The sequence below is a fragment of the Ambystoma mexicanum genome, chromosome 1p (genome assembly GCF_040938575.1).
Source record: "Ambystoma mexicanum isolate Mex_15411 chromosome 1p, UKY_AmexF1_1, whole genome shotgun sequence".
Taxonomy (NCBI): domain Eukaryota; kingdom Metazoa; phylum Chordata; class Amphibia; order Caudata; family Ambystomatidae; genus Ambystoma; species Ambystoma mexicanum.
Window position 1 is genome coordinate 1,423,278,575 of NC_090921.1, and position 13,616 is coordinate 1,423,292,190.

The following is a 13,616-nucleotide window of genomic DNA, read 5'->3' on the forward strand; positions in this document are numbered from 1 at the left end:
GGGACTCCAGAGCAAATAACGGTACCGCTAATAGCGGTACCGTTATTTGCTCCTTCCCATTGAGCCCTATGGGGGCTCAAATGGGAATGGGAAGTAAAATGGTGAATTGGGAATTACCGCCCCCTCCAACCTTGGAATGTGCCGGTAATTCCGCCATTCACCATGGCGGACTCGGTACGGTACCGGCGGCAACCATGGTGCTAATAGCACCATGGTTACCGCCTACCGCGTAATGAGGCCCAATGTCAGCATGGGTGAGACTGGATGGCACATGGCTGGTACTTCAAACAGGGGATAGGGCTGGGGGTCATTTACTACATATATTCTAGTGTCAGGAGGTCTGCAAGAGGACAGGACAAGTTTTATAGCGGCATCTTTGTTTTTCTCTCGGCCCCCAGTTTGGGCCTGGTCATCGTCAAGGTAATGATGTACTGCTGAAGGTGAAAGATACAGTGTTTGCAATGTAGCTTATTCGTGCCCAGTCTCCCGTGAGAACATGCCTGCGGCTGAGCCGCCAAGAGGAGGCGGGTGAGGGAAGTACTGGCTCGCTGAGCGCGGTCGGGTGGGGAGAGCTGTGGCCCTGCAGGTTGCTTGTGCCAGTAAGGCCTATAATTGTTTGATTCAAGATGGAGTCTTGGGGGCATTACAAAATGGAGTCTATATTGTACTAATAGTGAGTCATGCAGCCCTTCGCATCGACCCGCAGCAGTCTCCGCATCCCGGGCCCAGGTGCACAGACGGCCACCAGCGATTCATGGGCCCTACACAGGGGAGGGATGTAGGGGGAGGTGGGTCCTAGAGACCTTTCCTCCCATACATTCCCCCCTTTCGTTATTTAAGTAACGAATATTGTAGTTCACCAACCTCCTTCGTTCCTTCTCATCAGCCACTGCTTCATCCCACGCTGGCGTTCCTTTTATTAGCATCCAGGCCCTACATACTCCTCGGAGGCTGTTTCCTGCTCTGGCATATTGATCAGGGGTACAGGTCATATATATAAATCCTCCATCTCCCTCCAGGTCCACCCATACCTCCTCATACCATTCAAGTGTACGGGGCTCCTTTATTGTGGTGTGGTATAGCCTATCCACTATGTCTCGATCATAGTATAATGCTACCATTCTGTATTTGGGCTCAGGGTCCTCACCTGTTTGTACTTGTGCTTCTTGGGTCATTTGTGCCACTCCTCTAGCGTTGCCCATTGTCACCATCATTATTGGACCATTAGGGACTGCGTTTGCGCAGCACAAAAGACCCAACTGGCACACACAAAAAATGAAGAGCAAAAAGACGATGATGGGCACCATGAGTTTAACAGTCATTCCGAGCCAAGAAGGTACCCATGAAAAAATGTTGTCGAACCACGAATTCGGCTCTACCCCTCCTTCTTTCTTCATCCGCTCACCCAGGTTGTGCACGGCTGCGATGACGTGGGACAGTGTTCCATTGTCCGTGTCTGCAGAAGGTACGAAAGTGCAACCTGCACTCCCGATTTTTCGGCAAACACCTCCATCCATGGCCATCAAAAAGGTCTCGGACATACCTGTTCTGCATTGTCATTAGCCGTAGCGCCCTCAGCTCCACCTTGATCACATTGAATCCTTCTTCTGTGTCATTGGCTAGTTGGATCAACTCCCAGTGAGTGATCTGGAGCCTTTTGCGTTGGCTCGCGCCTGGATACTTGGAATGAGCGAGGCGAAAAACATCTCGGCGGAATTGAACAATCGGAATTTGTCTGAAATGTGTGACTAGAGTTATGTAGATGCTTTGGATATATAGTTGGATGACCTTCCTTTTCTGAAGACTGGGCTTTGCATGTTGTCTACGGACAGGGCGTACACGGGTGTCTCGGCCGTTGGTTGCAAGTCCTTGTGTTGCCGGACGGCCAGCAGCCCATGTCCTCCTTTGATATGACTTTCCGGGACCACCATCAGGGCTGAATGCAGCGTTGCCAGAGAGCATGTGCCCCTCCATGATTGTGGGAGGTGCAGGTATGACTGTCTGCCGCAGACCCAGTAAGTATCCATCAAGGCAGCTGTCTCTTTCTTCATGTCTGGGATGATGAGCGTTTTGTTACAGTTCTTATTGGAGCCCATGTTGGTTTTCCCTTCACCAAGGAACCATTGTTCATAAGCTATTTCATTTTGCAGTTTGAAAGGTTTTTCTAGGGCTGTGACCCAAGTGAGCTTGGCGATGTGTTGGGCCCATGCTGGCGCACACGTTTTCTCGACCCAGTTCAATTTTTCTGCTGACAATCCTCGTAATGCTTCTGCTTTGCAGGTAACTTTTTCCTCTGTCCATTTCTTGTCCGCATACAGAGTTCCTTTGATCACTAGGAACGGTTCTTTCAAACACACCACTCCTTTAGGTCTTGAGTAGCACGTTTTCTCGTTCTGCAACATTTCAAATGAAACTGTGTGTGTCTGGGAGGTGTTCTTTATTCTACATAAGGGGAGATGAAGGAGACATTGGGCGTCCGCGATCAGTAATTCTTGTGGCAAGAGCACCTTGGGGGTGCCTGAGGCATGGGGTATCAAAGAGCAAACATAGCAAGTCTCATTGGTGGTTTGTTTAGCAGTGGAACTCATGTCCGCATACCACTTATTGGACTGGTGCTGGTGTCTGGGATCTTCTATTGTATATAACCCTAAACCAGAGTATTCATCATATTTTCTCCTCCCAGCCTCTCTCCTTCTTCTTCGATTGCTTTTGGAGCTTGTTATCTCTTTTTCTACCTCATGCTGCATCAACAATGTTCACCCCACACCCCCCTTTTCCCATTCAGTGTATATGGCATTGAATTGTTCTGTCATTCTTGCATTCTCTTCTTTCGTACTTGTGTGGGGTTCATAACCTGCAGATGTTTCGGGTGTTTGTGTCATTGTAGTGGTTGTATCATCATATAACCAAGGTAACGCAGAAGGGTTCGGATCGTTTAATTCATAAATGATATAATCAGAAGAATTGTATGAACCAACAGGACGTGGGGCTACCTGTTCATTAACTGTATCATTTGAGTGCCGTGTGCCATCATGGTGGGTGCCATGCCCCCATATGAGCTTGAAACTGTCCAATATGAGGTAGGTCCCTTATTTTATCATCCTCGACCCGTTCCCTCCACCCTCATTTATATCAACAGATATAAATGCTACTGTTACTCACCGGTGAGATGAGTGCGTAGAACCGGGGAGTATCTAAAACCCAGGAAGTTGCTTGAAGAGCTTTGGGTAGGGCCTCTACCCAAGCCTTCTCTCTGTGAGGGAATAAGACCTTCAAAATCATATGACCACTTGCTGTAATTAACCAGACAAGGGGACTGATCAACCAGAAGGGCGGGGAGAAAGCGCACCGCCACTAACCAGGCTGTAAAGGAAAGAACAACAAGTAAGTAATACGAAGGTAACAGTTGTCCCCTGTAAGCCTTACTAATTGATGGAATACCTGAGCTTTTTTCCCCCGTAGAATGGAAGAACGGCACAACCCAGGAATCACCTAGGAATATAACAAGACGTAGCACCTAACTGGTTTAAACTATGACACAATTCAAGAGGTGGACAGGATCTTACCAGTGGAGAAGGACTGAAGGATTTGAGTAGTTTAGAACACAACGACAGGGATAAAATAAGAAAAAGGTAAATGTTAGTAGGATACTAATACCCGGGCGGCACGAGGGTCGCACTGGATTCGGGATGGTGCACAGCTGCAGAGCGTCCTTGAGTGCACGGAAAGAAACAGGTTCAATCCAAACGTTCCGTTCGTGAAGCAAAAAGTCTTACCACTGATGAACGAAGAATGATGATAACAACCAGTCGGGATGGTAGTTCCAGGTAAGGTAAGTTGAAGGCAGGTAAGGTCTGGCACGATGAAGAACAACCAGTCGGGATGGCTTTTCCTGAGATAGGTAAGTCGAAGGCAGTCAAGGTCTGGTACACTAGCGGACAGGGACTATGGCAAAAGCGTGTAGAAGAGAAGTGCGGAAGAAAACAGGGTTTCGATACACTTGCAGGCAATAACAAAGACAAAAACTTTTTCTAGCGGGGTCCGTGGAAGCAAAAACAGGTTCGGTACACATGAAGGCAGTTCAATAAGGGTATTCCAAAATAGCGGGTCCAGTAAACAGTGCGAGTCGAATCCGTAAGAAACAAAGAGATTTGGCAATCGAAGAAGGAACGTCTAAATGCCGGGAGTAGCTGTAAACAGAAGCAGCGCCCTGGGTGCCTCCACGGACTACATCAGTGAGAGAGGCGGGGCAAGCCAACGCGAGGCTCTACCGGCAAACTACCGCACGGAGCCAGGTTTTCTGGGGAGTGTAGTTTCCGGGTTGCTAACTTCCACGGCAGCTGCCATCGTGCATAGAATGGGGCAGCATGATGCCGAATCCTTTTGGGGAGCGCTACAAACCTCCTAACCTTTCTGGTAGTTGCACTGGGAAACCGAAGTGCTAGGGATGCAGGTGGCCGGGTCTTGCACACAGGAGGAGGTGAACGTCGACCCATAACAGCATCCGCCCCCAAAGGCGGCGGCAACCCCTTGCGGGCATGGAAACGACGTAGGAGTACAGGTGTGTGAATATTACACAAGGGTTCCCAAGACCTATCCTCAGGACCGTACCCCTTCCAATCGACCAGATAAAAGGGCCGACCCCTGCGGAGTTGAAAGTCCAAAATATCAGCAACCTCATATTCTTCTTCGCCATCCACGCGAATAGCGCAAGGTCGCGTAGGTAGACGTGTGGAAGGAAGGCAAGGCTTGATGAGACTTACGTGGAACACAGGATGCAGTTTCCATGAAGTTGGCAAAGAAAGACGCATTGCCACAGGATTCAAAACATCCGTAATGGGAAAAGGACCCACAAACTTCGGTAGCAGCATACGTTTGCCAGGAATGCGTAGATTACGTGTAGACAGCCAAACTTTCATGCCCACTTTGTATTCCGGAGCTGCAGTCCTATGCCGGTCAGCGTATCTTTTCGCTCTCTCCTGGGCAAGCAGAAGGTGGGATCGAACTCCCCTACGGACTGAGTCCAATTCTCTTACACAAGCCTGAGCGGCCGGGTTGTCAATGGGGAGTGCTGGATCCAAGGGCAAAGAGCGTGGATGGAATCCATACAAGGCAAAAAACAGTGATACACCTGAGGCACAGTGTACCGAATTATTGTAGGCGAATTCAGCAGGGGCGAGCGTCTCTAACCAGGTAGACTGAAATTGGAGACACAGGCATCGGAGGAATTGCTCCAGAGTGGCATTAGCCCTCTCAGTCTGTCCATCGGTTTGTGGATGGTATGCAGAGCTGAAACGATCGTCAATGTGAAGCGAAGAAGTCAAAGCTCTCCAAAAGCGAGAAGTAAACTGAGGGCCGCGGTCTGAAACAATGATAGAGGGAAGTCCAAAGAAACGAAAGACATGCTTGAGAAACAAAGAAGCCAAGACGGGGGCTGAAGGCAAACCCGAGCAGGGAACAAACAGAGCCATCTTGGAGAAGTAGTCGATGACAACCCAGACGGTATCATAACCGCTTAGAGGAGGCAGGTCCACAATGAAATCCATGGAGACCATATACCATGGTTTATGTGGCACCGGAAGGGGACGCAAAAGGCCCACAGGCTTGGATCTAGAGACTTTGCATTGAGCACACACTGAGCAAGAGGCCACGTAATCGATGACATCCCTGGGCATTGATGACCACCAAGCCCAGCGGCGCAATGCCTCCAACGTCTTTTGCTGCCCCGGATGGGCTGCCATCAAGGAATCGTGTGACCAGGCTAAAGCTCGAAGACGTGCTTCTCCAGGAGGTATAAAGAGACGACCTTGGATATAAGGCAAGCCCTGTACAATGTCGAGGTTCAATGATTCACATTCCTACTTCTTTGAGGTCACCCAAGATGATATAAGGGCACGGAGCGAAGGCTGAGGAGTGCAGGCACAAACCACCCTTTCAGGTAACAGCAGGGGACGATCAGCCTTAGAAACACAAGAACTGTGGGATAACCTTGAAAGAGCGTCAGCACAGGCATTGAGACGAGCCGGTCGATATGTGATGACAAAGTTAAACTGGGAAAAGAAAAGATGCCAACGAGCTTGTCGGGCCGTAAGGCAATTCATTGATTTAAAAGCAAGGAGGCTATGGTGGTCCGAATAAACAGTAACCAGATGACGGGCACCCAACAGATGATGACGCCATTCCGCAAAGGCATCTCTGATGGCTAATAACTCGCGCTCTGTGATAGGATAATTACGTTCATACGGGGTCAATTTTCTGGAAAAATATGCCACTGGATGGATTTCCCCTGAATCAGGACATTCCTGTGACAACACTGCCCCAATAGCCGAACAGGAGGCGTCTGCCTCCACTAGGAAAGGGAGGAGAGGGTCCGGGTGTTGCAAGACCGGTGCCGTCGAGAAGGCGGTCTTCAGGATTTCAAAGGCCCGTTGTGCCTCCGGGTTCCATGCATATGGTTTCTTGGAGCTGGTCAGTGCCGTTAAAGGAGAAGAGATCGACGAGAATGAATGGATGAAACGCCGATAAAAATTGGAGAACCCCAAGAAGGACTGCAATGATTTGACAGAGGTAGGAACGGGCCATTCCAGAATCGCTCTAACCTTAGAGTGACTCATACGAATGCCATGACTGGTCAAGTCATAGCCAAGAAATTCCACCTCGGTGGAATTAAATACACACTTCTCTGCCTTGACGTACAGGTGATTCTCCCTCAACCTCTGTAACACAAGACGCACATGTACGTAGTGATCTTTCATAGAGGATGAGTAGATAAGGATATCATCTAGATAAATTACAACAAATTGGTCCAGATAGTCATGGAAGATGTCATTCATGAAGGCCTGGAAGGTGGCCGGGGCATTACAGAGTCCAAACGGCATCACTAAGTATTCGAACAAGCCATAACGTGTCTTAAAGGCAGTTTTCCACTCGTCCCCTGCTCTAATCCGAACGAGATTATAGGCACCCCTGAGATCAAGTTTAGTGAACACCACTGACGAACCAAGTTGATCCAAAAGCACTGATATCAACGGAAGAGGGTACTGATTTTTTACCGTAATAGCATTCAATGCCCTGTAGTCTATACAAGGGCGCAAGTCCCCCTCCTTCTTAGGGACGAAAAATAGTGGAGATGCCGCCGGGGATTTTGAAGGTCTAATAAAGCCTGTGGCCAAGGCTTTATCTATGTATTCTTTCAGAATATTGTCTTCTGGTAAGGTGAGGGAATAGACTCTGCCGGCTGGTATCTTGGCCCCTGGTAACAGGTCTATCGGACAATCATAGGGCCTATGAGGCGGCAATCGATCTGCCCTGCCCTTATCGAACACATCCCGAAAGGATTCGTATTCAGGAGGGATGTCTTTACTAGCGTCACGAACGATGGCACCTATGACAGACAAGGAAGCCACCAGAGCTTGACAAGAAGACTCCGGGCATACATACGTGTCATGAAAACAGTGTTCATTACACTCCAAATAAGGGAAGCGAACACTCTTCTTTACCCAATCAATAGCAGGGTTGTGGTGTTGCAACCATGGAATACCCAATATGACCTGATATTGAGGAGCCTTGATTAGATCGATTGAAATCGATTCAACATGTCCGTCTTCGGTCTTCATGCTGACAAGGGAAGTATTCTGTGTAACCAAACCGGATACCAAAGTTGTACCATCCACAGTATGGACCCTCTCGGGTTGAGCCTTTGGTAGAATGGACACATTGTTTTTTGCAGCATAGTCAAAGTCCATATAGTTCCCCGTAGCTCCTGAATCTATAATAGCCAAGGAGGAGAACGTAGCGTCTTCGGCCGTGGTGAATAACACAGGAAGACTGACAGGAGCAGACAAAAAACCCTGTGAGTCCAAAGAAGACACTCCCGGCGTAGGGACTCTATCTATCGCCGGGATTTGGCGTTTCCCGCCTTTTTGACCGGTCTTTTGGGACAGTCTTTCAGTTGGTGTTCTGAAGACCCACAATACATGCACAAATTAATTATGTGAACGTCGATATTCACGTTGTGCCGGAGTCAAAGGGCCCCTCACCGCCCCTATCTGCATGGGTTCTGGAGTCGGAGCAGGAGGAGTAACTACATCTGCTGGAGAGGGGGTAAGGACCGGTGTTTTACGTTCCCCTCTTCTTTCAGACCTTCGGGCATCTATTTGCAACACCAAGTCTAACAATTCACTGAAGGAGGTCGGAACGACCGGTACTGTGGCTAGGATATCTTTTAATTCTTCAGACAAACCCTGGTAGAATACGGCTGATTTCTTCTCTTCGGGCAAGTCTGTCTCAGCAGCTAGCTGATTGAATCTGGTGAGATAAGAAAAAAGAGAAGAAGTGCCTTGTCGTAGACTCAGCAACTCCAGGTCCGATGCTTGTGATTTGTAGCGGTTATCAAAAACCTTATTCATGGCCAAAATGAGTTCGTCACAGTCAGAGAGGACGTAGCTGTTGGACTCAAGCAAAGGGTTGGCCCACGCAGCCGCTGTACCCCCGAGATGGGAAAGAATAAAGGCTGCCTTGGTGGTGGAGTTTGGAAAGGCGGTGGGCCGACACAAGAAATACAGTTTGCATTGATTTATGAAGGTCCGATATTGTTTTGGATCTCCAATGAAGCGTTCCAGAGGGGCCAACGGGAATTGTGTGGCCATCAAAACCGGGGTCGCAGAAAACCCAGAAGCGGAAGCTGAAGATAAACCAGAACCTGAGGCGGCCGCACCTGCCATGTCTACCCCCAGTGTCGGGGGAGTTTGAATACTCCGTAAGCTGTCAATCCTTTGATGCATGGCGTCATGAGTATTGTCATGTCAGACCGTAACTCAGACACTAAACGAAACAAGGCAGCCAAAGGATCGGCTTCATCCATGGCTTCTGTTTTTGTTACTCACCGGTGAGATGAGTGCGTAGAACCGGGGAGTATCCAAAACCCAGGAAGTTGCTTGAAGAGCTTTGGGTAGGGCCTCTACCCAAGCCTCCTCTCTGTGAGGAATAAGACCTTCAAAATGATATGACCACTTGCTGTAATTAACCAGACAAGGGGACTGATCACCCAGAAGGGCGGGGAGAAAGCGCACCGCCACGAACCAGGCTGTAAAGGAAAGAACAACAAGTAAGTAATACGAAGGTAACAGTTGTCCCCTGTAAGCCTTACTAATTGATGGAATACCTGAGCTTTTTCCCCCCGTAGAATGGAAGAACGGCACAACCCGGGAATCACCTTGGAATATAACAAGACTTAGCACCTAACTGGTTTAAACTATGACACAATTCAAGAGGTGGACAGGATCTTACCAGTGGAGAAGGACTGAAGGATTTGAGTAGTTTAGAACACAACGACAGGGATAAAATAAGAAAAAGGTAAATGTTAGTAGGATACTAATACCCGGGCGGCACGAGGGTCGCACTGGATTCGGGATGGTGCTCAGCTGCAGAGCGTCCTTGAGTGCACGGAAAGAAACAGGTTCAATCCAAACGTTCCGTTTGTGAAGCAAAAAGTCTTACCACTGATGAACGAAGAATGATGATAACAGCCAGTCGGGATGGTAGTTCCAGGTAAGGTAAGTTGAAGGAAGGTAAGGTCTGGCATGATGAAGAACAACCAGTCGGGATGGCTTTTCCTGAGATAGGTAAGTCGAAGGCAGTCAAGGTCTGGTACACTAGCGGACAGGGACTATGGCAAAAGCATGTAGAAGAGAAGTCCGGAAGAAAACAGGGTTTCGATACACTTGCAGGCAATAACAAAGACAAAAACTTTTTCTAGAGGGGTCCATGGAAGCAAAAACAGGTTCGGTACACAGGAAGGCAGTTCAATAAGGGTATTCCAAAATAGCGGGTCCAGTAAACAGTGCGAGTCGAATCCGTAAGAAACAAAGAGATTTGGCAATCGAAGAAGGAACTTCTAAATGCCGGGAGTAGCTGTAAACAGAAGCGGCGCCCTGGGTGCCTCCACGGACTACATCAGTGAGAGAGGCGGGGCAAGCCAACACGAGGCTCTACCGGCAAACTACCGCACGGAGCCAGGTTTTCTGGGGAGTGTAGTTTCCGGGTTGCTAACTTCCACGGCAGCTGCCATCGTGCATAGAATGGGGCAGCATGATGCCGAATCCTTTTGGGGAGCGCTACAAACCTCCTAACCTTTCTGGTAGTTGCACTGGGAAACCGAAGTGCTAGGGATGCAGGTGGCCGGGTTTTGCACACAGGAGGAGGTGAACGTCGACCCATAACAGCATCCGCCCCAAAGGTGGCGGCAACCCCTTGTGGGCATGGAAACGACGTAGGAGTACAGGTGAGTGAATATTACACAAGGGTTCCCAAGACCTATCCTCAGGACCGTACCCCTTCCAATCGACCAGATAAAAGGGCCGACCCCTGCGGAGTTGAAAGTCCAAAATATCAGCAACCTCATATTCTTCTTCGCCATCCACGCGAATAGCGCAAGGTCGCGTAGGTAGACGTGTGGAAGGAAGGCAAGGCTTGATGAGACTTACGTGGAACACAGGATGCAGTTTCCATGAAGTTGGCAAAGAAAGACGCATTGCCACAGGATTCAAAACATCCGTAATGGGAAAAGGACCCACAAACTTCGGTAGCAGCATACGTTTGCCAGGAATGCGTAGATTACGTGTAGACAGCCAAACTTTCATGCCCACTTTGTATTCCGGAGCTGCAGTCCTATGCCGGTCAGCGTATCTTTTCGCTCTCTCCTGGGCAAGCAGAAGGTGGGATCGAACTCCCCTACGGACTGAGTCCAATTCTCTTACACAAGCCTGAGCGGCCGGGTTGTCAATGGGGAGTGCTGGATCCAAGGGCAAAGAGCGTGGATGGAATCCATACAAGGCAAAAAACAGTGATACACCTGAGGCACAGTGTACCGAATTATTGTAGGCGAATTCGGCAGGGGCGAGCGTCTATAACCAGGTAGACTGAAATTGGAGACACAGGCATCGGAGGAATTGCTCCAGAGTGGCATTAGCCCTCTCAGTCTGTCCATCGGTTTGTGGATGGTATGCAGAGCTGAAACGATCGTCAATGTGAAGCGAAGAAGTCAAAGCCCTCCAAAAGCGAGAAGTAAACTGAGGGCCGCGGTCTGAAACAATGATAGAGGGAAGTCCAAAGAAACGAAAGACATGCTTGAGAAACAAAGAAGCCAAGACGGGGGCTGAAGGCAAACCCGAGCAGGGAACAAACAGAGCCATCTTGGAGAAGTAGTCGATGACAACCCAGACGGTATCATAACCGCTTAGAGGAGGCAGGTCCACAATGAAATCCATGGAGACCATATACCATGGTTTATGTGGCACCGGAAGGGGACGCAAAAGGCCCACAGGCTTGGATCTAGAGACTTTGCATTGAGCACACACTGAGCAAGAGGCCACGTAATCGATGACATCCCTGGGCATTGATGACCACCAAGCCCAGTGGCGCAATGCCTCCAACGTCTTTTGCTGCCCCGGATGGGCTGCCATCAAGGAATCGTGTGACCAGGCTAAAGCTCGAAGACGTGCTTCTCCAGGAGGTATAAAGAGACGACCTTGGATATAAGGCAAGCCCTGTACAATGTCGAGGTTCAATGATTCACATTCCTCCTTATTTGAGGTCACCCAAGATGATATAAGGGCACGGAGCGAAGGCTGAGGAGTGCAGGCACAAACCACCCTTTCAGGTAACAGCAGGGGACGATCAGCCTTAGAAAAACAAGAACTGTGGGATAACCTTGAAAGAGCGTCAGCACAGGCATTGAGACGAGCCGGTCGATATGTGATGACAAAGTTAAACTGGGAAAAGAAAAGATGCCAACGAGCTTGTCGTGCCGTAAGGCACTTCATTGATTTAAAAGCAAGGAGGCTACGGTGGTCCGAATAAACAGTAACCTGATGACGGGCACCCAACAGATGATGACGCCATTCCGCAAAGGCATCTCTGATGGCTAATAACTCGCGCTCTGTAATAGGATAATTACGTTCATACGGGGTCAATTTTCTCGAAATATGCCACTGGATGGATTTCCCCTGAATCAGGACATTCCTGTGACAACACTGCCCCAATAGCCGAACAGGAGGCGTCTGCCTCCACTAGGAAAGGGAGGAGAGGGTCCGGGTGTTGCAAGACCGGTGCCGTCGAGAAGGCAGTCTTCAGGATTTCAAAGGCCCGTTGTGCCTCCGGGTTCCATGCATATGGTTTCTTGGAGCTGGTCAGTGCCGTTAAAGGAGAAGAGATCGACGAGAATGAATGGATGAAACGCCGATAAAAATTGGAGAACCCCAAGAAGGACTGCAATGATTTGACAGAGGTAGGAACGGGCCATTCCAGAATCGCTCTAACCTTAGAGTGACTCATACGAATGCCATGACTGGTCAAGTCATAGCCAAGAAATTCCACCTCGGTGGAATTAAATACACACTTCTCTGCCTTGACGTACAGGTGATTCTCCCTCAACCTCTGTAACACAAGACGCACATGTACGTAGTGATCTTTCATAGAGGATGAGTAGATAAGGATATCATCTAGATAAATTACAACAAATTGGTCCAGATAGTCATAGAAGATGTCATTCATGAAGGCCTGGAAGGTGACCGGGGCATTACAGAGTCCAAACGGCATCACTAAGTATTCGAACAAGCCATAACGTGTCTTAAAGGCAGTTTTCCACTCGTCCCCTGCTCTAATCCGAACGAGATTATAGGCACCCCTGAGATCAAGTTTAGTGAACACCACTGACGAACCAAGTTGATCCAAAAGCACTGATATCAACGGAAGAGGGTACTGATATTTTACCGTAATAGCATTCAATGCCCTGTAGTCTATACAAGGGCGCAAGTCCCCCTCCTTCTTAGGGACGAAAAATAGTGGAGATGCCGCCGGGGATTTTGAAGGTCTAATAAAGCCTGTGGCCAAGGCTTTATCTATGTATTCTTTCAGAATCTTGTCTTCTGGTAAGGTGAGGGAATAGACTCTGCCGGCTGGTATCTTGGCCCCTGGTAACAGGTCTATCGGACAATCATAGGGCCTATGAGGCGGCAATCGATCTGCCCTGCCCTTATCGAACACATCCCGAAAGGATTCGTATTCAGGAGGGATGTCTTTACTAGCGTCACGAACGCTGCCACCTATGACAGACAAGGAAGCCACCAGAGCTTGACAAGAAGACTCCGGGCATACATACGTGTCATGAAAACAGTGTTCATTACACTCCAAAGAAGGGAAGCGAACACTCTTCTTTACCCAATCAATAGCAGGGTTGTGGTGTTGCAACCATGGAATACCCAATATGACCTGATATTGAGGAGCCTTGATTAGATCGATTGAAATCGATTCAACATGTCCGTCTTCGGTCTTCATGCTGACAAGGGAAGTATTCTGTGTAACCAAACCGGATACCAAAGTTGTACCATCCACAGTATGGACCCTCTCGGGTTGAGCCTTTGGTAGAATGGACACATTGTTTTTTGCAGCATAGTCAAAGTCCATATAGTTCCCCGTAGCTCCTGAATCTATAATAGCCAAGGAGGAGAACGTAGCGTCTTCGGCCGTGGTGAATGACACAGGAAGACTGACAGGAGCAGACAAAAAACCCTGTGAGTCCAAAGAAGACACTCCCGGCGTAGGGACTCTATCTATCG